This window comes from Dromiciops gliroides, chromosome 1, assembly GCF_019393635.1.
Source record: "Dromiciops gliroides isolate mDroGli1 chromosome 1, mDroGli1.pri, whole genome shotgun sequence".
Taxonomy (NCBI): Eukaryota; Metazoa; Chordata; class Mammalia; order Microbiotheria; family Microbiotheriidae; genus Dromiciops; species Dromiciops gliroides.
Window position 1 is genome coordinate 670,716,074 of NC_057861.1, and position 27,672 is coordinate 670,743,745.

The 27,672-nt window shown below is 41.5% G+C and overlaps 1 long non-coding RNA gene across 3 annotated transcripts; it reads left to right on the top strand.

Annotated features, from left to right (window-relative positions):
* The first annotated feature begins 1,488 nt into the window (after positions 1–1,488).
* Positions 1,489–25,789, top strand: LOC122741454. 3 transcript variants are annotated; one of them, XR_006354844.1, is made up of 3 exons: positions 1,489–1,668; positions 18,909–19,045; positions 24,389–25,789. It is a non-coding gene; the product is annotated as an uncharacterized LOC122741454 (long non-coding RNA). The 3 variants fall into 3 exon arrangements; XR_006354842.1 differs by lacking the exon at positions 24,389–25,789 and adding an exon at positions 23,430–24,382; XR_006354843.1 differs by lacking the exon at positions 24,389–25,789 and adding an exon at positions 20,292–21,421.
* Positions 25,790–27,672: the final 1,883 nt, after the last annotated feature.

Sequence of the window (27,672 nt, forward strand, 5' to 3'; positions counted from 1 at the left end):
GGACAAGAGCCAAACTCCTGGGCCTGGCCTTCGATACCTTCCCAATTCCAACCCACATGTGTCTCTCCAACCTTTTCTACCCTCCTCCCCTTCGGGAAACCTATGGGTCTGCCAAGCCAGTATCCCAACTATCCAGAACTACATCGAACCCATTCATGCCTTTGCCCCCACTCTTCTCTTTGTCTATAATGCCTTGCCCTAGATCTTCAAGGCCTTCCCATGTTTCCAGCTTAAGTTCTACCTCCTCCAGAAAGTCTGTTCTGATTTTCCTCTTCTCTCAACTTTTATAAACACCACTGTATCACATTTGATGGTATGTTATCTCTTCCTGTTGACGTGTGTGTGTGTGTGTGTGTGTGTGTGTGTGTGTGTGTTTTGTTCCCAGCCAGACTGTCAGCTCTCTGATAGCAGGGGCAGAGTCTTTTTCCTTTCCTGCCTCTTACTGAACACCTATCATAGGCATGGTCAGTATTTAATAAAGACATTGATTGGTATGAACTGAACACACCTTCATTGAGCTGAACTGAATTTAATTAAATTCACTTTCTCTGCACCTATTTTTCTGTTTCCAAATAAAGAGGGTGAATAAAACTGCATATATTCACTCATCCATCCACTCATTTTATCTATTTCCTCATTCATTCATCTATCCATTCATACGCTCACTAATTCATTACTTCATTTTTCATGCACTCATTTTTTCATTTTATTGATTCATTTATTTGTAGTATTTACTCACTCATTTAGTTTCCATTAATTCATTAACTCAGTATTTATTCATTCATTTTTCATTGATTAATTCATTTCATTAATTAATTTGTGAATCATTTCTTTTATTCATTCAGTCATTGATTTGTTGTTTTAAAAAAAAAACAAAATTAGTACCCTGTGTGCAGAGTCCTGTGTTTCCCACCAGGAGGATTTTGTCATATGCAGTGACAAAATCATTAAAATGCAGTAACTTAGACTGAACTGAATTAAACTAAATCAACTGGGGCAGCTAGGTGGCACAGTGGATAGAGCACGGGCCCTGGAGTCAGGAGGACTTGAGTTCAAATCCAGCCTCAGACATTTAACACTTACTAGCTGTGTGACTCTGGGCAAGTCACTTAACCCCAGTTGCCTCACACACACACAAAAATAAATTAATTAAATTAAACTGACCGGACCTGAAGTGTCACTTTCCAGAGACCCTGGGAGCTTGATACAGGAACTATTTTCACTCTCTACAATCCCAAGTTCCCTATTCTGCCATGGGAGATCCTCAACATGTAGTGGAGTGCAATCATCCCAATTCCATTTTTATATGACATTACGTTTTATAAAGTACTTTCCCACACAAAGTAAGTAGTAGTACAAGGCTTATTGTCTTTTACAGATGAGGAAATAGATTTACTTAGGTGAAGCAATTTGCCAAAGTTCACTCAGGGAGGAAATAGTATTAGGACTGGAGCTTATTATTTGTGATTCCCAATCCTGTATCCTTTCTATTATACTATGCATATGTACTACATGTAGACTACACGTGGCAAAACCTGACTGGCCATCCAGCTGGGGTGATAGCCACTCACAAGAGGCCAATGGGACTGGTCATTCAGGACAGCAATCAGGATGAGTAAGAAGGGAAGAAAAGAGGTGAAAGAAGGAAGGCAGAAGACAACTTTGAAGGTAATATGTTGCAGCAAAAGGGGCAGTGAATTTAAAATAATTTAAAATAAGAAGATTCCAACTTGGTTCCTTGCTAGCTACATCACCTTGAATATGTCTTTTCCCCCTTTCTGGACTCATTTTCTTTTTTCATAAAATAATAGGGTTAGGCTAGATGATTTCTAAAGTCCCTCCCACCTCTAAATCCTAGGATCTCATAAACGTTGCTCTCTCAAAGGGAAGGCAGGAATCTGGGACCGAAGATAAGGTGCTGAGTGATTATCAACAGGAAATTCCCTCTTTGCTTCAGGCCAACTGTCTGTCTTCCCTGGGAGTTCCCCCGACTGACACCTGGGCTCCTGGGAGGGTTACCCCCACCCCTTCTGAGGCCCTAACATTTTGATATCTGTTGTTCTTTCTCATCCTCATTTTAAAATTTCAATTGTGTGTGCACATGTGTGCATGTATGCGTGTGTGTGCGTGTGTGTAAAATTTGGATTCCAGACCCAACATTCTCCCTTCTGTCTGAGGAGAAATAAAAGCCAACTTTCTTCAGTACCTCTTCCTCCAGGGTCCTCTTCCTCCAGGGTCCCCTCCCTCCCCCAAAACCCTGACCCTACCCTACCAGCTTGATACCCCTATATTCAATCTAATTTAATTCAATATTTACTGTGACCTACTATTGGCAGGACACAGCAGGCAGTGCTAGGAATTCAAAGCCAAAAGGAAGTGTTCTTGACCTCAAGGAATCTACATTTGACTAGGTAGATATAATTTTATCACCATGTGAGGGCGTGCTCAAAATCTGAAACAGCTTTATGTGTGTGTGTGTGTGTGTGTGTGTGTGTGTGTGTGTGTATGTGTATATATATATATATATATATAATAAACATATATGTAATATATTATATATATGGGGGGGGGGTGTATTGGGTTTTTTGTTTCTGAGAGACAATCAGGGTTAAGTAACTTGCCCAGGATCACACAGCTAGTGTCAAGTGTCTGGGGCTGAATTTGAATTCGTATCCTCCTGACTCCAAGGCCAGTGCTCTATCCACTGAGCCACCTAGCTGTTCCTCCCCCCACCCTTTTTAAAATGAGAATTTTCATTGTCATTCAGTTGTTTTCAGTCATGTCAAACTTCCTGACTCCATTTGGGATTTTCTTGGCAAAGATACCGAAATTGTTTGCCATTTCTTTTTCCAGCTTAATTTACAGATGAGGAAACTGAAGTAAATAGGATTAAGTGACTTGCCCAGGGTTGCAACATTAATAAGTGTCTAAGGCAAGATTTGAACTCATGAAGATGAATCTTCCTGACTCCAGGCCCAGACCTTTATCCACTGTACCACTTAGCTGCCCTTTTTTATTCATTCATTCATTCATTCTTTTATTCATTCATTTATTTATTTGTTCATCTTTTTTATTTATTTGTTTGTTTGTTTATCTATCTATTTATTTATTTATTGGTGAGGCAATGGAGGTTAAGTGACTTGCCCAGGGTTACACAGCTAGTAAGAGTCAAGTGTCTGAGGTCAGATTTGAACTCAGGTCCTCCTGACTCCAGGGTAGATGCTCTATATATACATATAAAATAGAGCCAGGCAGCTAAGGGAGAAAATGATCTTGCCCTCTAGGTTTGGCTTTACCTAAGTAAGTGCCTCTTACCTCTTATCCCCAATGTCCATGGTCAGGGGAGGGGTAATTTACATGGGAGAATTTAATGGGTTTTGGATTGAGAAATTGTGGGACCCTGAGCCACAGTACCAGGACAATGATTAGGTGTAGTCTAGTGCTGATTATCAGATTAAAATGTGATATCCAAGGTAGATAGGGAATCAGATTGATAAGATCAAGAAACAAATCTGTAAGACCCAGGGCCATTTCCCCCATTAGGGAATAATAATAATAAGTGGTTTTATTTGTTGGGGAATAATAATAAGTGAATTTGATCACTTCTGATAAGTGATCAAGAGGTATTTCAAAACAGTTCTCAAAAGAATTGGACAATATAAATGACATATGAAATCATGCTTCAAGGTACTAATAGAGAAATTCAAATTAAAACAGTGCTGAGGTTTTACTTCATACCCTGCAAGCCAGCAAAGACAACAAAAAATGGGAAGTCATTGTTGGAAAGACACAGTCATTAGAATACTGTGGGTAAAACTATGTAAACTGATCCAACCATTCTGGACCAATCTGGAATTAAGCCAGTAAAGTGACTAACCTCTTCATAGCCTCTGATCCAGCAAGCCTACCACATGGCATTTACCCCAAGGAGATCAAAGATGGAAAAATCCAGGGCACATATACCAAAATATTTATAGCAACACTTTTTTGTAATCATAAAAATATTTTATTATTTTCCAGTTACATGTAAAGACAGTTTTCAACATTTGTTTTCATAAGATTTTTAATTCCAAAATTTTCCTCCCTCCCTTCCTTCCCTCCCCTTTCCCCAAGACATAAAGCAATCTGATATAAGCTATATGTGTACAATCACATTAAACACATATCTGCATTAATCATGTTGTGAAAGAAGAATCAGAACACAAGGGGAAAACCTCAAAAGAGAAAAAAACAAAAACAAGAGTAGAAACAGTATGGTTCAATCTGCATTCAGAATCCACAGTTCTTTTTTCTGGATGTGGAGAATATTTTCCATCATGAGTTCTTTGGCATTGTCTTGGATCATTGCACTGCTGAGAAGAGCTAAGTCTATCACAGTCAACATTTTTTATACCAGTGAAGAACTACAAGGAAGGTCAGTGCCCATCAGTTGGGGAGCAGCTAAAAAAAAAAAAACATCAGCCTTGTGGCATATTAATGAATGACATATTTTTGTGCAGTACAAAATGATGAATGTGAGTGATTCAGGGAGACATGAGACAATTTGTAGGAAACGATGAAGAGTGAAATAAGTAGAATCTTAAGAATGGTGCTCTCGGGGCAGCTAGGTGGTGCAGTGGATAGAGCACCGGTCCTGGAGTCAGGAGTACCTGAGTTCAAATGCGGCCTCAGACACTTAACACTTACTAGCTGTGTGACCCTGGGCAAGTCACTTAACCCCGATTGCCTCACTAAAAAAACAAAACAAAACAAAACAAAAAAGAATGGTGCTCTCACAATGTAAATGAATTTATCAACTAAAAGGAAGTCAGATTCTGAACAAATGAAAAACAATAATAGTGCCTGAAAACAGATAACGAAACACATCTTTCTTCTCTTGGTAGAGAGCTGGGGAATTCCACTTCAAAATGTTGTATAAGATAGAGTGACTATATCAGGTATTTTTAACTATTTTTCTTTGTTACAAGAGGGTTGAGTTGGTAGAGGTGAAGGGAGGGAGGGTGGTACTGTGGTATTCCAGAAATAACTGTGACATTAAAATAAAAGGTACAAATAAAACATTTTTTAAAAAATAACAGTAAAAGGATTTTTAACACAATTGGGGAAAATGCTGCCTAGGGTGTTGGTACATTTCAAAAAAGACTCCAGCCTCCTTTGTCTTCTTGACTACAAAACAGTGCCACCTCTGACTGTTGCCACTCAGACTGAGCTTGAAATTCTGAACTGAGCTAAGTTTTCCTGGAATTACCACATGGGCTGCCTTTCAAGGACCAGAATAGCAAGCTGGGAAAATCGGGTGCCTGGTGGAGCTGATTGGCACATGCATACTGGCATGCTTTTTGTAGATACCATTGATGGTTTGTAATTTACTTATAAACCATGTAGGGTTAGAGTTAGGCCTTCTGCAGCTCCTATTTCCCATCAACTACATTGATTTTGGTCTTTGGACTTCCCTGTCATATCCCTATGCCAAGTACCTTCTCCTCCCCTCCCCCCCACATCCTTCTTTTCACCACCCCCTTTCAGTTTCCTTTTGTGTTTTGTGTTCCCCTATTAGATTGTAAGCTCCTTGAGGACAGGGACTGACTTTGTTTTTATCTTTATTTTTATCCCCAGTACTTAGGACAGTGCCTGGCACATAGCAGGCATTTAATAAATATTTATTGACCGGCTGTTTCTAGTCCATGAGATCTAATAATGAACTCATTTAAGGATGATAATATATGCTGTTAAAGTCAGACACTGGCCTCCCATTAGTTTGAATTTGATGTTGGGACCCTCTTAACCTGAGTCTTGGGTCTATTTGCATAAGAGGATCCTCATTCTTCTGGCTTCCATCTTCAAGAGAGGATACCCAAGCTTCCAGATTCTCTTTAGGGAAAGGTCCCTGGAAGGAGACAAAGACTCCAAGGAGAAGATGTAGAAAAGCAAGGATCTTTCCTCTCCCAAGTTCTCACCAATGCCACCCTTCATGTATCCAGTAATCATTCTCCATCAATGAGGAGAGTCTTCTGCAAATGGACTAGAGCTTAGATTATAGGTAATAAAAGGAGGTTTGCTTAGCCTAAATATAACAAGGATGTGCAATAAGGACACAGTGGGAGACAGCTAGGTGGTGCAGTGGATAAAGCACGGGCCCTGGATTCAGGAGGACCTGAGTTCAAATTTGGCCTCAGAAACTTGACACTTACTAGCTGTGTGACCCTGGGCAAGTCACTTAACCCTCATTGCCCCACAAAAAAGAAAAGAAAAAAAAGAAGGACACAGTGGCCCGGCTTCTAGGGATGAGATCCATCTCAGTTTCCATATGGAAAAGGGTCCGGTTAGCAGGGCAGGGTGTGATGATGAATAGCAAGGTCTTCAGACATCCACTGACTGGGAGGGGCCTGAACTCCACACCTTTTATGGGTAACCAGAAAGGGATTGCCAATACAACCAGAGACTACCACAAACATCTGTCATGGGAGGCATGGGTCAATATGGTGCTAGGGATAATTTGGTTGCCTTTTAGGGAAAACTAATCCATTTTGCTGAGGTGTGGCCCTAACTCCCCTTGGGGAAATAAAAGCAACCATGGTAGATATTAGTCATGCACTTTCATATATGAAGGTGGGGGGGAAGGGAACAATTCTTTATTAAGCACCTACTATGTGCTTAACACTGTTCTAAATACTTTATAAATATTATCTTATTTGATCCTCACAACCACCCTGGGAAAGAGGTGCTATTATTAAGCTCATTTTACAGATGAGGAAACTGAGGCAGAGTTTAAATGACTTGGTCAGGGATACACAGATAATAAGTGTCTGAGGCTGGATGTGAACTCGGGTCTTCCTGACTTCACCACCTAGCTACCAGATAATTTGAGAATTGTCCTCTTACCCTTAACACTAAAAATCGTGTCACCTCCAGCATAGAGCCCTGTAAAGACAAGAATTGATTCCTCAACAACCACAAATTTGTGTGGCCTCCAGCACAAATCTTTGTATTTACATAACCTAATTCCTGTTTTGTTATCCTGTAGTGCTATTGATGTGGGATGGAAATTTGGGATAAAATTGATCAGGAGTCGTCCCAAAAGAATTACAAGACTCAGTGACTCAGTTTCCTACGTTTTATTGCAATACTGTGGGTGACCACAGGGAGAGAACCAGAATATTGGAAAGGTATCTCTCAAATAGTGAAAGGAAAGACAGTTATATTTATAGTATGGACAAATTGATTATCAGTCTCATTATAATAATCTCCACCTTGGGGAGGTACAGGGGAGGGCCTGTCCTTCTCATTATAATATTCTCCACCTAGGGGTGTTTCAGGGGAGGGCTTATCCTCATTTGGAGTTCCTGGGGTCCTAAGCCAACCCCTGAGGTGGGTACCTTTTTCAGTGGAGGTGTGTTTTGGGGGTTTACACGTCATAAGGTGAATCTGGGGACAAATCTGGCCTTTTCTGCGCATGTCTCTTTCTGATTCCCATGGCTAGTTTCAAAATATAATCATTTTTCTTTAGAATTTCTAGAGCCTTGTCATTTTAGTCTAAAGTCATCGTGGCCTTTCTCCCTCTGTTCCCGTTATGGACACTGATTTCTGTGGGTACAAGAACCTAGTATAAGTTATCCATTAACTGGGGATTGACTCCCTTTTAGAGCTTATATCTGAATTAAAGCTTGGGTCTTAGGTTTTTCTATCAACCCTTTTTTGCCTCCTACATCACTATTACTTTCTTTCTCTCTCTTTCTTCCTTTCTTTCTTCCTTCCTTTTTTCCTTTCTTTTTTGAGGCTAGTAAGTGTTTGAGGCCAAATTTGAATTAAGGTCTTCCTGACTCCAAAGCTAGTGCTCCATTTACTGAACCACCTAGCTGCCCCTCTTTAGTACTATTTCTAATTCCTCAGGCATCCCATGAAGGACAGTGCTATTCAAGACCAAATGTGTTAGATTCTCTTCATTAATGGAGAAAGAAGTTTCTCATTAAAACCTTTACAGATCTTTTCCGTTTTTCTTCTGCTTGTTATCCTTCTAACTTCATCCATGAGTGCCCTTGAAATGATTTTGCTTGGCTGAGTCTCTCATCAAGCCTTCTTTATATCTGTTTTTCTCTCTATTGCTTCTGTTTTATGTTAGTACTTCTCATCATTTTCTACCATTCTTCTCCATAACATTTTACAAATCACTTTACATCCTAAACTGATGATATACTTGCTGTCATATCTATCCACTTGGCAAGGAGATCAAGTGTTTGATGATCAAGGCAGTTTCTAGGTACTTTTGGTCTCTTGTGTTTGGGCAATTGATTTATTTTGAATACATACACACACTACCTCTTTCTCAGAAGTGTTGTAAGAAAAGTTTAACTGTAAAGCCCCAGACAAAAGTAAATTATTAGTATTCTCCTGTTAGCTTAAGCCTTCACAAACATCCTCTTTATAGTGGTGACACTGACCCTAGGCTCTCAAATGCTACGGCAGTGGAATCCAAGATAAGAAAGCTTTAAGTCCAGGACAAGGGACAAACTCTAATATCATCATTATTCCTTGACAACTAGTCTGGTTCAGTGAAAAGAGGCTCTTCCCCAGGTTGACTGGAAGGGGATGAAATGCTCAGCCATGGTGACTATCAAAGACCCTCTCTTGGTCAGAGACTACGTTAAAGCTGTGTTGGGGGCAGCTAGGTGGCACAGTGGATAGAGCGCTGGCCCTGGATTCAGGAGTACCTGAGTTCAAATCCGGCCTCAGATACTTGACACTTACTAGCTGTGTGGCCCTGGGCACGTCACTTAACCCCCATAGCACCACCAAAAAAAAAAAAAAAAGCTGCGTTAAAGGAGAGAGTACCCATGTCTATGAAATCCCAGGTGATTGAAGTATTGAAGACAACTCAGACAAATGGGGAATCTGTGGCATATAACATCTACCACCTAACTTCTCTCAGCACTAGTTTCTTCATCTTTAAACGGGGACAATATTTGCTGAGGGCACTTTGAAAAGCATATGGCTTTGTATGACTGTTGGAACTTTGACCCCTTGGGAGGCCCTTTATCAGAGGAGGTATAATCTACTGACTACTCTGATCCTGTTGGATAGTTGTTCCTGTTTCAACTCAGCTATTTATATGAATAAACACCTCTAAAGCACCTACTATGTAAGAGACCTTCGGTGAGGTACTGAGATAACAGAAAAAATGGGACCATCCCTGCACTTTACATAGATTATATTCTACTGAGATTTGGGAAGTGCATAGATAAATCTATTCAAAGTAATTTGGGGAGGGAGAAATTGCTAACAATTGTGGGGATGGGGAAGGCTTCACAAAGGAGATAAGACTAGGTGGTAGCTTCATTAAAGGAGAGAGCTAGGTAGTAGGGTGAGAGAATGCTAGGTTTGGAATCAGGAAGACCTGAGTTCAAATCTGACTTCAGACACTTACTAGTTGTGTGATCCTAGGCAAGCCACTTAACCTCTGTTTGCTTCAGTTTTCTCACCTGTAAAATAGGGATAATAATAGCACCTACCTCCCACATTGTCATGAGGATCAAATGAAAGAATAGTTGTAAATTTGCTTAGCACACTGTGGGCATTTACTAGATGCTTATTCCAGATGCTGTAAGAATGGGCAAGTATGTTGGGATATAGTATATCCCTGTGAGCTGCAGGCTCCTTTGTATATATTTGTCTCCCCTACTAGAATGGAAGTTCCCTGAGGACAGGTAACTAGGAAACATAGTTATGCATTTTAGGTTTTACCACAAGTATACCATAATATACCATAAGTATATTTAGATTTTACCATAAGGTATTTCCCCTTCCTATAACAAGGAGATTCTAAGTCTTTAGTGTTAACTACCAACTTCTTAAGCCCATATGTTACTTTGGGCTATTTGGATTCCAGAGTAAGAATGCTACTGCCTCTTCTCATACTAGAGTCAGAAGAGGAACCTGAGATAATTTTCTTTGGTGGGTCTGGAAAACTGCTGCCCTCACTATTCCTTTTGTTGGGTAATTTGAACATGACAAATTTAACTTTGGTAACAGAATAAGTTTCTAATTCTACTGCATTAGGGTTACAAGAATTGGAAAAGTGCTCAAACTCTTTGACAAATGTGGTCCTGGACTGAGGCACAGTCTGTATGGTTCAGAACACCTCCTGAAGGTTGAGCTCCTCGTACAAAGGTTGCCTGGATGGCTGAAACTGTTCACAACTGTTTGCTTCACCCAGTTTTTTTCATAGAACTCTTAGATTTATTCTGTATCAGGGTCCCTGTTGCCCCCTCGGTCTGTTTGTAAATCATTTGTGTTTTGCGTTGTGGTCCTTGCATTTATAACTCTGGTTCCTAGATCTCCCTCAATTCATAAACCCCCTGTAGGCCCCTACTTTGCCCCCACTCAGCAGGAAGCAGTAACAGAAGAGATAATCTTCATCCTTTTTCCCAGGGTATATGAAAAAGGGAGAATGATGTAGGAGGCAAAAAAAAACGGTTAATAGAAAAACCTAAGACACAAGCTCTAATTCAGATATGAGCTCTAAAAGGGATTCAGACCCTAGTTAATGGATAACTTACAAGTCAGGATGCTAGGTTATCATGCCCACAGTGATCAGTACCCATAATGGGACCATAAAGGGTCAGGTCATATAACAACAAGACACAAGACAGGGTATAGAAATTCTAATGAAAAATGAAGATGTTTTGAAACTAAGCATGGAATCAGAAAGAGACGTCCATAAAAGGCCAAATTTGTCCCCAGATTCACCTTATGACACATAAACCCCAAAAATACACTTCCACTGAAAAAGGTACCCGCCTCTGGGGTTGGTTTAGGACCCCAGGAACTCCAAATTAGGATAAGCCCTCCCCTGTACCTCCCCAAAGTGGAGAATATTATAATGAGACTGATAATCAATTTATCCATACTATAAATATAACTGTCTTTTCTTTCACTATTGGAGAGACACCTTTCCACTTTTCTGGTTCTCTCCCTGTGGTCACTCACAGTATTGCAATAAAACTTGGGAAACTGAGTCACTGAGTCTTGTAATTCTTTGGGGACGACTCAGGATCATTTTGACCCTAATTCCATCCCACATCATTATCTTTTGCCTCTCTTGGTATCCCCAGTTGTTTAGCACAGTGCCTGACACATAGCAGATGTTTGATACATGTTAACTGATTGAGAAAAAAATAAAATAAATTCTTATTCTTTCCTTGCTTTCCTTCCTTCCTTCCTTTATCTGAGTTGAGCCTGGAATAAAAATAAGGACATTGAGAGGCAAAGGGCATTCTAGATACTGAATTTGGCTTGTAAGAACACACAGAAGGGGAAGGTAGGTGGCACAGTGGATAGAGCACCAGCCCTGGATTCAGGAGTACCTGAGTTCAAATCCAACCTCAGACACTTGACACTTACTAGCTGTGTGACCCTGGGCAAGTCACTTAACCCCAAATGCTCATACACACACACACACACACACACACACACACAAAGAGCACACAGAAGTAGAAGATAGAATTAACTAAATCAATGGTCTAGTTAAGCTAGAGAACACTATGAAGGAAAGCTAGAAAGCTAGTCTGGAAGGTCTAATTCTAAAGGGCTTCATTGTTAGCCTGAGGCATTTGTATTTTACCCTGGAAGTAATAGAAGTTATATATAATCGACTTTGAGCAAGGGAGCTCCTGATCAAGTTGATGAATTCTACAGGATCAACTTGATGAGACTGAAGGGGGTGAATTGGAAGGACACCTCCCCAGGAGCTGGACTTCTGCTTTGGACATTGACATCCCCCACATTGCACTTATGAAACTGGGCCTCCTTAGGAAGGTTGGTTGACTGAGGCACAGGAAGATAAAAATTCATTGGAGGAAGCACTTTGGTGTGGTCAGTGAAGTGGCTTGTTTTTTTTCTCCACTCACTCCTCCTCCCTGCTTCTCTTCCTTGTCTTTTCAGACCAGAGTGCAGCAAAAAAGGAGAAGAGAATGTCTACATTCCATCCCAGTTAGGAGCAGAAAAATGGTGCCTTAGAGAAGAAGCATATGACAGTCCCTGCCCAGATGACCCTGGGGGTGGGGGTGGGGTGGGACTGGGGAGTTCTGGATCTTCATTTCCTGGATGTCTTTTTCTACCTTTCTGTTTCCTTTTCTTAGCACAAAACAAAAACCAGAGATTCTGAGAATGGATACTCCCAGCCTTGGAGTTTACCTCATGAATGATTCTGAGTTAGGGAGAGATGAAAAGTTACTTTGGTTTGAGATTGGGTCACTGGCCTCCCAGGGGGAGATTTGCTCAATAGCATACAATTTGGAGAAGGAAGAAGACTATTCTTTAGCTGACGGCCTAAAGCCATTTCATGAGGAGCCAGGAGATCTGGGTCTTGCCAGGCCTCTGTTTTATTGATGCATGTTGCTCAACAGTGAAAATGGAAGGTGAATGGGAAATCCTTGTTCAGTTCCACAAAGTGCCTTTCCCTTCCCAGGGAGGGCTAGCAAGTCAAATGGGCTTTCTGAGCACTTTATGACTCTATATGTGTTTATGGACATCTGTGTGTCTTTCATAAGTTGTACTTTTTTCTGTGGTGGCTAAAATAATAGCTGTCCCATACTCTATATCCACACTGTCCCCTGTATCCCTTATGTTGGAGATGAGGTTCCTGTTTCTACCCACATCTGGGGAAACCTAGACCTAAGCTCTATTCAGATTTCCTCAGCATTTTACTCTGGGGTGGGAGGAGAGTGCCTGAAAGAGAAACTGATGCTCTTGGTGCTCAGCCATCAGGATGGAACCCAATCCATGTGAGGCCAGGGCCTTTGGTGGATCCTGGGCTACCTAATACATTTAAAATGGAAATCATAAGGCTCAAAGGAGTACTAAAGTGCAGTACAAATATTAACTATTATTATTATTATTATTATAGACATCTAAAAAGCTTGAGAGCTGCCTAGTAATCCACAGAAACCGTGGGAATATTCTGCTGCTCTCCTGGATGGATATAAAGATTGAAACTTGAATCCTCTCTTGCCAATAAATCCTTCCAAAATTAATATTAGTTCAAGTTGGGCAACAGAGGAGAGGATTAATGAGCTGAAAGGAAGCTAAGAGATGGAATTGGTGCCCAGTTCTGCCACTTACTAGATATGACCTTGGGCAAGTCACCTCTCTGAGCCTCAGTTTTCTCATCAATGTCACCTATACTACTGACTCCACTGCCTTGTTATGAGGAAAGTGTTTTGTAAGCACTAGATGAGAGGTTCTCAAACTTTTTGGTCTCAGGACCCCTTTATACGCTTAAAAATTACTAAGGATACTCCCTAAAGAGCTGTTGCTTATGTGGTTTATATCTATTATTATTTGTCATATTGGAATTAGACATCTTAATATTATTATGAAAATCATTTTGATTTTGAGGACCCCCAAATAGGGCAGCAGTACCCGACCACACTTTGAGAACCAATGTGTTAGATAAGCGGGAGCTATGGTAATAAGGAAAAGTAGTACAGCAACAAATCCCCTGGGCTCTGTGAGGGTCAGGGTATGGCTCTCTTTCCCATTACCAGATCTGGGTTCACACACAGACTGCGTTCATTCATAGGGATGCTCACCCACTAAAGTGAGTGATCAGACTCTTTTTCACTGTCTCTTCTTCATTATTTATGCCCCCTCAAAGCCTGGACTTGGATCTTATGTAGATTCCCCCCCCCCTCCACAAAAGGGCTCAGAAAGTCTCTGTGTATAAGGTGGATCCGGTTTGACAGCTATTTCTTTCCTCCACACAAACAAGAGAAACACTTGAAACACGAAAGACTCGTAGGGTGTGATGACAAAGACATAAAGCACGAGAGAGTGACCCATAACTTCTCTCACACTCTTATGAGAGGTTTATTAAACCAATGTTCAAATTTAAGACATTTTCATGGGACCGCTGCACAAACATTTTGACTTTACCTGGGCTCCATCGTATCTCCTGGAAAGCTAGGGCATGGCTTGGGCTCACCCTCTTATCTATCAGTGGTTATCTTCTGAGAGAGGGTATAGTTAAAGAAAATTTCTCCTGGGCTTAGGCAGCCCTAACCTAATGATCCAGGAACTTCTGAATTCCTGAAGTAGCCACTCCCAAAAAGTTAATCTCTCAGAATTTATGTTAAGTCACCTGTGCTAAGGTGGTTGTTGTAGTTTGTCCTTCATTCTCAAAGAGGACCATGAGATAGCTGGAGATGTCCCCGATGTTTTAAGGCATTTGGGGGTTAAGTGACTTGCCCAGGGTTACACAGCTAGTAAGTGTCAAGTATCTGAGGTCACATTTGAACTCAGGTCCTCCTGACTCCAGGGCCAGTGCTCTATCCACTGCACCAACCAGCTGCATCTCTCCACACACACCCCCACACCACAAACCTGTGTTAAGGAAAAGAAATGGAAGAGGAAGCCGAGGTCCTGAGATCCAAGCTCACGGTCCCCTATTTGAAGCATGTGATTGGTCATGGCCATGAGCAAGCAGCTTCTTACAGCTGCCAAGGAGGAGGAGGAGGAGCCCCTCCATCTTGTACTCTTCTTTCTGGGAGCCCAAGAGAGAACCTCATAGCATCCCCACAGGCTCAGATAATGGGGAGAGAGAGAGTGTGTAATGGGACCTACTATGTGGGCTACTTACTCTTCCTAGCTAAGAAATCAACATTCTTCCCTTGCCACCCAAAGAGCCGAAGGGACTAATAAGGGGATTATTTCATCTCCCATAGCACAAATTCTTAAATACTGAGCACATATGTCCCTGGAAATGTCCAAAAGAGGTCAGTTTAGCTCCAGGAATGCTCAACACCCTTTATAGTGTTCCCCCAGTTAAAGATTTGCTATCCTCAGAAAATCATCTTTGGTACATTTGGCATATCTGTATCCTGAATTCTAGAAAGCTCTCTGGAGAGAGTCAAGAATTGTCCCCTTTGAGTGTATACCCCAGTGCCTTGCACTAAAGAGTACCACTAATAAAGTCCATGTGACACAGTTCTTAATGGCCTCTATTATATACATATAAAGAGATTTAGCAATCTATTCAACATAGTCCTTAAATAATCTCACAATTAATAGTCTTTTGTGAGGGCTCAGGCCTGCTGTAACTGATGAGCCTAGAGACTCCAAACACCCCTAAATCTACCACCAAATGATCTCTGTCTAGCTATAGTAGTTTGTGAGACTTGTAGTAACATTATGAGAATCAATGTGATGTAATAGAAACATTAGGCGCCCGAGCACCTTCAAGGTTTGTATGCTATATACCCTAGGGAAGATAGAAAGTGTGAATCTCTGTTCAATTTGAGAGTGAAGCCTTGTAAGGGGGAATAAAATAAACAGTAACTATAGTACAAAATAATACTTATAATATAGACCTAGAAAAGATCTTAGCTATCATATGAACCTAATCTCTCATTTTATAGACAAGGAATATGGTGCCTGGAGAATTTGAATGACATGCCCAGAGTGTCTCTGTCTCTCTGTTTCTGTCTCTCCCTCCCTCCCGCCCTCCCTCTCAATCTCTCTCTCTGTCTCTGTCTCTCTCTCTCTTTCTCTCTCTCTCTCTCTCTCTCTCTCTCACACACACACACACACACACACACACACACACACAAACAGAGTGGATAGCAGAGCTGGGATTTGAATCCAGAGCCAATGACTCCATTTCTTGATAAATACTGCTTTATAGTATAGTTTAGATTTGGTACTGCTAGCCCCACTTACTTCCTGTGCATTTTTTTTCATTAGTTCTCTTGACCTTTCATTCTTCCCTTTTTCTTGACCTTTTTAATCTTCCAGATGAATTTTGTTATTATTTTTTCTAGCTCTATAAAATAATTTTAGGTAGTTTAATTGGTATGGGACTGAATAAGTAAATTAATTTAAGTAGGATTGTCATTTTTATTATATTAGCTCAGTCTATGAGCAATTGATATTTTTCCAATTAATTAGATCTGATTTTATTTGTGTGAAAAGTGTTTTGTAATTGTCTTCATATGGTTCCTAGGTTTGCCTTGGCAGATAGACTCCCAACTATTTTATACTGTCTACAATTATTTTAAATGGAATTTCTCTTTCTATCTCTTGCTGCTGTGCTTGTTGGTCATATATCGAAATGCTGATGATTTATGCAGGTTTATTTTATATCCTGCAACTTTGCCAAAGTTTGTTAATTGTTCTAAGTAGTTTTTAGTTGCTTCTCTAGGATTCTTTAAGTATACCATCATATCATCTGCAAAGAGGGATAGTTTTGTTTCCTCCTTGCCTATTCTAATTCAGTTTCTTTTTCTTCTCTTATTGCTAAAACTAACATTTCTAGTACAATATTGAATAATAGAGGTGATCATGGACATCCCTGTTTCACCTCTGATCTTATTGGGAAGGCCTCTAACTTATCCCCATCACATATAATGCTTGCTGATGGTTTTAGGTGTATACTGCTTATCATTTTAAGGAAAGCTCCATTTATTCCTGCCACTGGCTCCAAACTCAGTGCTCTTGCCACTAAATCACTCTGCCTGATGGGTACATTAGAAAGGCTCAGACTGCATGATCTGAGGTAGAGAGTACATTGGAAAGGCACAAACTCTGCATGATCTGCCATAGAGAGTTCTTTACTAACTAATCTGAGGTGTGAGAGAGGAATCACCTTGCTATTTGATTCAGCCTTTGATGAGTGGGTAGGCTTCATTAAGAGAGGATTTAGAAGCTTCGAAGTGATAGATCTTCTGTCCTGGTCTGGCTGGATATGCAGGACCGGGCTCAGTTCTGGGTGTTCCATTTTAGGAAGGTAGGAGTTTGGAGCTTTACTGGAGGAGGGCAACCAGGATAGGAATGTGCTGGAGAAGGTTACATAAGACCCAATTGAAGGAATTAGGGATTTTCAGTCTAGAGAAGAGGCTTAGGAATGACATGACAGCTACTTTCAGATATGAAGGGAGGGCTCTGTGAATAAAAGAAAGATGAACATCTGGAAATTTCAGAGTTGCAGATTTCTGCTTGATGTAATAAAAAAAATTCCTCTTAGAGATAGATAAATAGATGACAGTAGGTAATGAATAGATGGCAAAGTGTACAGAGCATTGGGTTTGGGATCAGGAAGACCTCACTTCAAATCTGACCTCAGATACTTACTAGCTGTGTGACCTTAAGCAAGTCACTTAATTTGTTTACCTCAGGTTCTTGGGCCATAAAATGGGGACAATAATAGCACCAAACTCCCAGGACTGTTGTCAGGATCAAATAAAATAATATTTGTAAAGTACTTAGCACAATGCCTGGCACATAGTAGATGTTATATAACTATAGATGATAGGTGGATAGATGATAGAGAGATAGAGAGGTAGATAGGTAGAAAGATGGATGGATGGATGGATAGATAGGTAGATAGAGAGGTAGATAGATGGATAGATAGATAGGTAGATAGATGATAGATAGATGGATGGATAAAGAGAGAGAGGGAGATAGGTAGATAGATGGATAGATAGATAGGTAGATAGATGATAGATTTAGTTCCAAACATGCGCCAGCCTCCACGCTGAATGCTGGTGATACAAAAATGAGAAAACAAGACAGTCCCTGCTCTTAAGAAGCCTACATGAGAAGATAAAACATAAGGCAGTACTAGAAAGGGCAGGGAGTCTCCACAGGAGAACAGGGCAGCTTGTATGGAGGTTGAACAGTCAGCAGAAATGAAGTGAGCAGCATGGCTCGGCCCCTAAAGATCTCGAGGTTTCTTGCTTGCAGGGACTATCCACTCAAAAGTGGAATGTATCCCAAAGTACAATGGACTGTTTGGGGAGGTAATGGAAGTCTTCAATTGGAGTCCAAATGATCCGTTGTCCAGACTGTTGTAGGAGAGGGACATGAGTCAAAGGTCCCCATCATTTCTGAGATTCTGAGAAGCTGGGTTTGAATTCCTGGCCTTAGGCAGATCACTTCCCTCCCTTGGGCTAGTTTTGTTATCTCTTAAATGAAGGGATTGCATTAGAGAATCTGCAATGTTCCTTCCAGCTTTAAATCTCATGATCCCATGAATGTTTCTCAAGCCATTTTGTTTGTACCTTGTCCCATAGAACTGGGGCTGTCTCCTTCGGTAGGCCCAGTCCAAAGCCCTTCCCGCTGGAGGGAGCAGGGTAGTCGGATAGGAGGCACCAAAAAGAATGTGCAAGAGATTTCTGGGCAGTTCCCTTCTCCAGACACTTGCTCCTCCCAACAGGGGCCAGTGCCGGACTCTGTCCAATAGTCAGAGGGCAATTGTGGGCCCCTTGGGGAGGGGGAAGTAGCATATTGTAGTAACAGTTGCCACAAACAAACTTTTCCACAGACCACAGAGAAGAAAGGGCGTGGGGGAGGAGTTCAGAGAAACCGGGGGACTCTGAGTGACTGAGGGGGATGGAGAGGAAGTCCCCAGCATCAGCTGGTGGTAACATCCATTCACAAAAGCATCCTGGGCTCCCTCCTGCTCTCTTGGAAACCTGCCTGGTAGTGTCACAGTCCTAACCTCAACTTAATAACTCAAACAGGCTACTTCCCCCAGGAAGCCTTCCTAGATTAATCAAAGATCATACAGTTAGGCTTCCATTAGCCCCACCCCGTGTGGGCAAAGACTCCCCCAATCCTTTCCTCCTCCTGCACTCAAAACCCTTTCAATTACCCTTGATCTGGGTCACTGAATACCAAGGGCAAGTCACTTAACTTTTCAATCTTCAATTAACTCAACGATAAAACCAACTAGATAATCTCTAAGGTCCCTCTCGCTTCCAAATACTAGGAGAGGCCTTTTCCAGCTTCTACCTCTGGTATTTTATATTCTGCTCTTCTTTCCATCAGCCCTTAATCATAACTTACCCTTGTATAAATAATACCTTGAGGTTTTCAGAGTGCTTCCCTCACAACAATCCTACTTTCTTACTTTACAGATGGGAAAACTATTATTGAGGTAATAAACAATTCGAAACTCTCAGAGCCGGGATTTGAACTCCCATCTCTCCTGGACTCCAGATCTAGCACACTGTTGACTGCCGTGCTTCCAGTTCAGATTCCAGGGCTCTACGAGGTGGGATGTTAACTGGTACTCAAAACGTATACAGGCGGGGGTGGCTAGGTGGTGAAGTAGACAAGGTGCTGGCCCTGAATTCGAAGGGACCTGAGTTCAGGTCCGGCCTCAGCCACTTGACATTTGCTAGCTGTGTGACCCTGGGCAAGTCATGTAAGCCTCATTGGCCAGCAAAAAAAAAAAAAAAGTGTATACATATACAGCAAAGAAGGGGGAGAGGGGAAAGTCATTCCAAATGAAGCGGACTTCCAATATGAGCAAGGGGACAGAGATGAGGATGTTGAATGAGGTAAACTTCAAACCTCTTAGTATTTAAGACTCTTTGTGATGACGATGATGATAAAGGTGGGCTAGGGTTAGGGAAAGTGCTTTCTATAGGCTACCTCACTTTATCCTCAAAACAACCCTATGAGACAGGTGCTGTTATTATTCCCATTTTACAGATTACAAAAACAGAATCTGAGAGAGGTTAAGTGGCTTGAAATATTAAGTAAAACAGTTCTAGTGCCACCAGACTTTTCCAGTCTTCTCACACAACTTCCCTCCGGTATACCAATCAAGCATAGAAATTCTCACTGCATTTTTCCACTCGGCTGGAACCAATTGCCATATTTTATATAATTATAACTTCCTATAGTGTCAATTCATGCAGCCGCTTCAGGGGATTCATTATTCACATTAATCCATACCTCTTTGTATTTTCCAATGCAGCAAAACTATTCCCACTCCCCTGCGTTTAGCCTACATTTTTTTTTTTTGCGGGGCAATGGGGGTTAAGTGACTTGCCCAGGGTCACACAGCTAGTAAGTGTCAAGTGTCTGAGGCTGGATTTGAACTCAGGTACTCCTGAATCCAGGGCCAGTGCTTTATCCACTGCACCATCTAGCTGCCCCTAGGCTACATTTTTTAAACTACTATTTCCAAAGCCTGGGGATCTCTTTTTAGCTATACCTCCCTACCCCATTGAAAATCCTACAGGACCCCATTCACCCACTTAACATTTCATTTACAATTCTCTGAGGCATTTCTATATTATTTGTAGTATAATTACCCCTCTATTAGACTGTTAGTTCAATGGAGACCTGAAGGCAGAGAGAATGTCTTATCTAACTTTTATATCTCCTCCAGCAGGAGTTATCAGATATTAAGCAATTATTATACTAGATGCTAAACGATAGATGCTCCTGACTCTGAGGTTTACCCTCTATCTACCATGCCACGATCCCCTTCTGATGCTTCCTATTAGGCCAGAAAAAAACAAAGGCTTTGTGATTATGAAAGGGGAATGCAAGCTGAGCCTTGAAGAATGAATAGGATTTGGGAAGGAGGTGATTCCAGGTAGGAAGAATAACATGACCAAAGGTCCAGAGGTAAGTGGTGGGAAGAAGGGGATGAGAATAAGAAGAGAATGCTTTTGAAAAGTTCGGATGGGATTGGTGAGTTGAGCTGGGCATAAGGTAAAGTAGGTCTGGAAAGATCTCCTATTCGTAATGATTGGAGGAGAAAAAAAAAAAAAGACCTGACTTTGGAAGCAACCTGGCTCTGACATTTATTGGTTATACAAACATCAGGAGATAAGTCCATGTCTCTGAGCTTCTATTTATTTATCTTTAAAATGGAGTTAGTATAAGGGGCGGCTAGGTGGAGCAGTGGATAGAGCACTGGCCCTGGATTCAGGAATACCTGAGTTCAAATCCGGCCTCAGACACTTGACATTTACTAGCTGTGTGACCCTGGGCAAGTCACTTAACCCCCATTGCCTCACTAAAAAAAAAAAAAATGGAGTTAGTATGGCCAACATTGGGTAGCCATGGGGAACTATCTGAGGCAGGAGACAGGACCTGAGCAGAACTCAACACAGGGTGACCCCAAGGACCCAATCAGCAGCAGGAGAAAAGGTCAGACTAGCAGGTAAGCAGTGGGCACCTGACCTAGCATTCAGGCAGCCAGGGCCCAGCTCACAATAGGAGACAGTTCCTATGGAAGGTGACATCTAGTCTTAGATATCAAACTCGTACTTACTATATACCATCCAGGAGAATGGGAGCAGAGTTTGATCCATGTGTAAGTGCCTACTCCAGAAACTGAAGCTGGAGATATGAGAAAAGAAAAGAAAAGAAAAAACAAACAAACATAATGAAGAAGTACTTTGGGCTTGAAAGAAGCCTAAGAGATAAACACCCAGCAGAGTGTGACTCCACAAGTCCAAGTCTCAGAGATAAGAATGTCCTAGCCATAAGAGTTTTCTTGGGCAGGGATACTAGAGTGGTTTGCCATTTCCTTCTCCAGCTCATTTCACAGATGAGAAAACTGAGGCAAATTGGTTTAAGTGACTTGCCCAGGGTCACACAGTTAATAAGTATCTGAGGCCAGATTTGAACTAGAGAAGATGAGTCTTTCTCGATCCAGACCCAGGACTCTATCTATTGTACCACTTAGCTGCCACAAAAGTATCTGGAACAAATGAAATGAGATACAAAAGGGAACAGCTAGGGAGAAAAAGATAGCACAAAGAATATTACTTAGAAGAGATAATGGTAAACCTTACTTGAAAACTGAACTCCCTGAAAATTAGACTGGGCCAAATAGAAAGCAACAACTCAACGAGACAACAAGAAATGTTAAAAAACAAAAACAAAAATCAAAAGATTGAAAAAATGGAAGAAAACATAAGGTCTATGTTATCAAAAAACAACTCTTCTGGAAGAGATCAAAGAGAGATCATCTAAGATTGGACTACCTGAAAATTATGACTAAAAAAAATTAAAGCTTGGATGTCATATGTAGAATCAGATGGTAAAGGAAAAATAGGAAGAATCTACCACTTATCTCCTGAAAGAAACACCAAAATAAAAACTCCCAGGAATATCTTAGTTAAAATCCACCACTTCTAAGTTAAAAAAAAAAAAAACTTCAAGCAATCAAAAAAGAAGCATTCAAGTGTCAAGGAGCCATTAATGTGGAATGTTTTGCACAACTGCTGATGTATTTTGCTTGTGTTCTTGAGGGAAAGGGTCAAGAAGGAGGGAGGAAGAGAATTTGGAACACGAAGTTTAAAAAAATTGATGTCAAAAATAAATAAGATAATAATAATAACAAAGTGTCAAGGAGCCATGATCAGGATAAGCCAAGGCTTTGCAGCTATTATAATAAAGAAGAGGAGATCTTGGAATATGATACTCCAAAAGGCTTACAACCAAGAATAACCTATCCAGAAAAGAAAACAAACAACAACTAAGTATATCCAATAGGTCAAAAAACAGGCCTTTACTAAAATTTGCCTGATGAAAGGCTAAAAGTGTATAAATGCTTTCAAATGGACACAAGAGAAACAGAAAAGTACATGCATTTGAAAGGAACTATGTGAGGATTAATGGTTTACATTTAAGGGACAGAAGAAACTCTCTGAACCTTAATATCTTCAAAGGTAATAAAGAAAACTAAGTAAGATGGGGGTGAGGTAGAAGAAGGCTTTGTCTTTGTTCTATTTTGATGGTCTTAGGAGCAGAAGGAAGTAGGAGGGGTAGGGTATTCTATTAGGGAGGAAAAGAGGAAGAGGAGGGAATTCACTGTCTCACATAAGGGGGGGGTGCATGAGATGAAGAGTATAAAAAAAGGGGAAGGGGGCTGGAGGGAACAAGCATCCCATAAGTCTCACTTTTGGGGAGGGGGCAACTAGGGCTAAGTGACTTGCCCAGGGTCACACAGCTAGTAAGTGTCAAGTGTCTGAGTTCAGATTTGAACCCAGGTCCTCCTGAATCCAGGGCCAGGGCTTATCCACTGCACCACCTTACTACCCGTTGCATAAGCCTCACTTTTTTTTTCCATATAAATATTTTATTATTTTCCAGTAACATTTAGAGATAGTTTTTAACATTTGTTTTTATAAGATTTCTAGTTTCAAATTTTTCTCCCTCTTTAAGCCTCACTTTTAACTCAATTGGATAACAGAAGCTTGAATACATTTCCACATACATTCACACACACACAGAGACACACACTCCATGATACCATGGAGTCAGGTAAGTATATGTATGGTCACCTGTACATATTTTCATATACTCAATGGGTCAGGACATCGGAGAGAAAATATGAGATGAGAGTGTATGAGAAAGGGAATGATAAGTGAGGGAGAAGTCATAAGCATAGGGATCATATATAAACAAATGCCTACACTGGAGGGGAGGGGAGGGGAGGGAGAGTGAAAGGGAGAGTAAAAGAAAACACTTAAAACTCTGGAATGGGGGGAGGGAGGAGATACGAGGAAGAGAAAAGGGTCAAGTTCAAAAGAAAAAGAAAAAAAATCAGAAGGGGACTACAGATACTTAAAGTCTCTACCTCATAAGGGTGTTGTCAAGAAACTCTGGTATAAACTTTAAAACAGTTTGCAAATGAGAATGATGGGAAGAGAAGGTGCGGCCAAGGGCCAGGAAGGGCAGCTGGACCGCTAGAGCGCTTCATTGGGACCCTGGAGATGTCTGCAGAAATCAAGGAAGGCTTCCAAGCGCATCGATTGTCAAATTTGGGGGCACAGACAAGAATCACACCGGATGGGCAGTTGTGGATGGGCTTCAGTCTGCAACAGAAGTCAATCCTAAGTGAATGACAGTGAGAGGATAATAATGCTATTGACTAAGAAGGTAATGCTCTGACCCTGAAGGAGGCACTCACTGCCTTCCCTCTCTCTTCCAACCCAAACCTCTCCTCCTTCAGAGGCTATGGCCTCTACCAGTACAACAACTAAAGGTCACTTCTCTCCCTTTAGGCCTTCTGGGCTTTTGAGGAAGTGAATGAATGAGGCCAGTGACTTCTTCCCCAAAAGGGAGCTGATATATACTGGTGATAATAACAGCAACTGCCATTTCAGTAGTCTTAAGGATTATAAAATGTCCTTCAGTGTCCTATTTCCTCTCCTCTTCCTCTCCTCTAAACCCTCTGAAATCTGAGTTCTGACTTCATCATTCAACTGAAGCTGCCCTTTCCAAAAGCTACCAACAATCCCGCTAACTGCCAGATCTAATGGCCTTTGCTCAACCTTTCTCCTTCCTGACCTCTCTGTGGCACTCTCTGACACTATTGCTCCCTTTTCTTCCCAGATTCTCTCTCCTCTCTAGGTTTTCATGACACTGCTCTCTCCCTATTCTACTCCTATCTGTCTAAATGCTCCTTCTCAGTCCCCTTTCCTGCCTCTTCACCCCTCACTGGTGTGCTGGTAAATATTTAACAATCAGTACTCTTGGAGGGAAAAACAAACAAACAAAAAAAAAGGATGTGCATTGGCACACTCAAGTTAATCTGCATTAACAACATTTTATCTATCACTTTCTTTCTTTTTTTTTGCAGGGCAATGAAGGTTAAGTGACTTGCCCAGGGTCACACAGCTAGTAAGTGTCAAATGTCTGAGGTCAGATTTGAACTAAGGTCCTCCTGAATCAAAGACCGGGTGCTTTATCCACCATACTACCTAGCTGCCCCTTATCTATCAGTTTCTTAAACCCAGACAAAACATTTGTAATATTTGCCCAATTTCCCAGGTGCAAATACTCACATTGAAAATTTAAGACTAGGCCTTCCTGAGATGGTTTGAGCTGCCTCCTGCACTCCTCTAGGTGTTCCCCAATCCTCTGTCCGGAGGCCCCTCCTCTTTTCACTCCATACAATCTCACCTGGAGATCTCATCAGCCCCTGTGGGTTCAGTTAGCATCTCTTTCATGCCTATATCATCTATAGGTGGTGTGATGAAGCAGCTGGGTGGTGCAAGGAATGGAGAGAGCAGCGGGCCTGGATGCAGGCTGTTTCTCACCATATTCCATCCAAAGCCTCCCCAGTGCCTTTGCTGAATCTCCCCCTTGTGCTGACTTAGTTTCCCTGGCTTCTTTCAGGACCCAGCTCAAATCTTACCCTTTGCAGAAGACCTTTCCCTGTACCCCCAGTTTAGAGTAGTTTCTTCCCTGAGATTATCTTCAATCTACTCTGTACATACCTTAGACATAGAAGTGACTCACATGTTGTGTCCCCCACTAGAATTTAAACTCCTTGAGGGCAGGGAGGGCTTTGTTTTTGCCCTTTTTTGTAATCCCGATGTTTAGCATTATGTCTGCCACATAGTAAATAGTCAAATATTCTTTCAGATGGCATTTATTTCATTTTTTTTATGGGGCAATGGGGGGTAAGTGACTTGCCCAGGGTCACACAGCTAGTAAGTGTCAAGTGTCTGAGGCCATATTTGAACTCAGGTCCTCCTGAATCCAGGGCTGGTGCTTTATCCACTGCGCCACCTAGCCGCCCCCTGCAGATGGCATTTATTTCAACGACCTTGTGAGCTCACCTCATCACTATGCTATCACAAGGGATGAGATCCAAGTGTGTATAAACCAAACCTACAGGTCTAAGGTGGGAGTGGGAATTTGGAGGCCAGACGTTGGAATCAAGACAGGGAGATCAGCCGTCAGTACTGGATCAGGGGCAGGACACAGTGAGTGTCGCTGAGATGTCTATTTTTCTACCTCAACTCACCCCTACAGATCTTCAGCCTTTCATTATGACAGCACATTGGTAGAGGAAGGAAACAAGCATTTCTTAATGACCTACTATGTGCCAGGTGGGTAGTTAAGTGGTGAAGTGGTTAGAGTTCAGGGCCTGAAGTCAGGAACATTCATCTTCCAGAATTCAAATCCAGCCTCAGACACCTACTTGCTGTGTGATTCTGGGCAAGCTGATTTACCCTGTTTGCCTTAGTTTCCTTATCTGTAAAATGAGTTGGAGGAGGAAATGGCAAACCACTCCAGTATCTTTGCCAAGGAAACCCCCAAATGGGGTCACAAAAAGTTGTACTTAACTGAAAAACAACTGAAAAAGAACAACAACGTGCCAGGCATTGCTTGGTGCTTTACATTTATCTCATTTGATCCTCAAAACAATCCCATGAGGTAGGTACTATTATTATTCCCATTTTATAGCCGAGAAAACTGAGGCAGATAGAGATTAAATGACATGCCCAGGATCACATAGCTAGTAAGTGTCTGAGGCCAGATTTGAATCCAGGTCTTCCTGATTCCAGGTCCAGCAATCTATCCACTGTGACATTTAGCTGCCACTTATTACCTGTGTCATCTGAAGTAAGTGACCTTTATTCTCTGGGCCTCAGCTTCATCTGTACAATGAGGGTGTTGGGCAGCACGACTTCTAGGTCCCCTTCCACCTCTAAAGCTATGATCCCAGGACTCAATAACTCTGTTAAAAATGGTAGCCTAAAACATTTTGTTGGGACAATCTTCCCTCCTTCTCTCACCTGGAACCTTATAATTAGGCCCAGACCTGTTCCAAAGTAGCCTGTTGGGGAACACAGACAGAGGACAGTGTTTGCTGGTTCAGATTCCAACTTTGTTCCTTGTTACCTATGAGAGTTTGGATTAATTATTTCACTTCATCATTAGATTGTAAGCTCCTTGAAGGTGGGGACTGTCTTTTGCCTCTTCTTTCAGCCCCGGTCCTTTAGCACAGTGCCTCTTAACGTAGTAGGCACTTAATAAATCTTTACTGGTTGATTGAAAATGAAGGGGTTGAGGGGACAGCTAGGTGGCACAGTAGATAAAGCACTGGCTTTGGATTTAGGAGGACCTGAGTTCAAATCCGACCTCAGACACTTGACACTTAATAGCTGTGTGACCCTGGGCAAGTCACTTAACTCTCATTGCCCCCAAAGAAAATGAAGGGGTTGGGCTATATAGGAGCTCCCTTTTAGATCTAAATTGATGATGATATACAAAGTGTCCCGAAAGGTTTTGTTGTTGTTGTTCAGTAGTATCTGACTCTTATTGACCCCACTTGGGGTTTTCTTGGCAAAGATACTGGAGTGGTTTGCCATTTCCTTCTCCAGTTCATTTTACAAAGGAGGAAACTGAGGCCAACAGGGTTAAGGGACTTGCCCAAGATCACACAGCTAATAAATGTCTGAAGCTGGATTTGAACTCAGGAAAACAAACCTTCCTGACTCCAGGTCTGGAACTCTAGCCACTGTACCACCTAGCTGTGCCTCCAAAACTCTTTGTTACTTTTAAGTTTTAGCTTTAAAAAATAAATAAATAAAAGGAAAAGGGGGGCGGGCTGCACTAAGACTTTTGGGATACCCTGCATGATTCTAATTCCAGAAGGTCCTTTAATCTTTCATATTCAATTTGTATCACTAAATGAACAATAAATTGTGGATTGACTCTTCCCCAGTGCTAAGCTCTGGTCAATGTCGAAGACTGTGATGTTATGATATTGTATATTACATAGTATTATAATATTAATCACGAATATGATGATAATGATGAACCATCGATTAAGCCTAGAGGTGTCACATGAGAACCGGCTCAGGGGAGACTTAGGAAGGGCAATTGACTGCCCAGTTGACACCACCCCAGCATATGAGCATCTTGGGGGGAAAAGTTTCCCCCTTTAAAAAGATAAACTAAGAACCGGGAGGGGGGGTGAAGAGAAGCATTGCTTTCCTAAATCATTTCCCCAGGGAATCAATTAATAAACGAATCAGCACGCAATCTAAAAGTGTTTTTGTTTCTAGAGCTTCGATTTACGAACAACTTTACGTGGCGAAAAACGAGGCCGACCGTCACCTGTCCTGG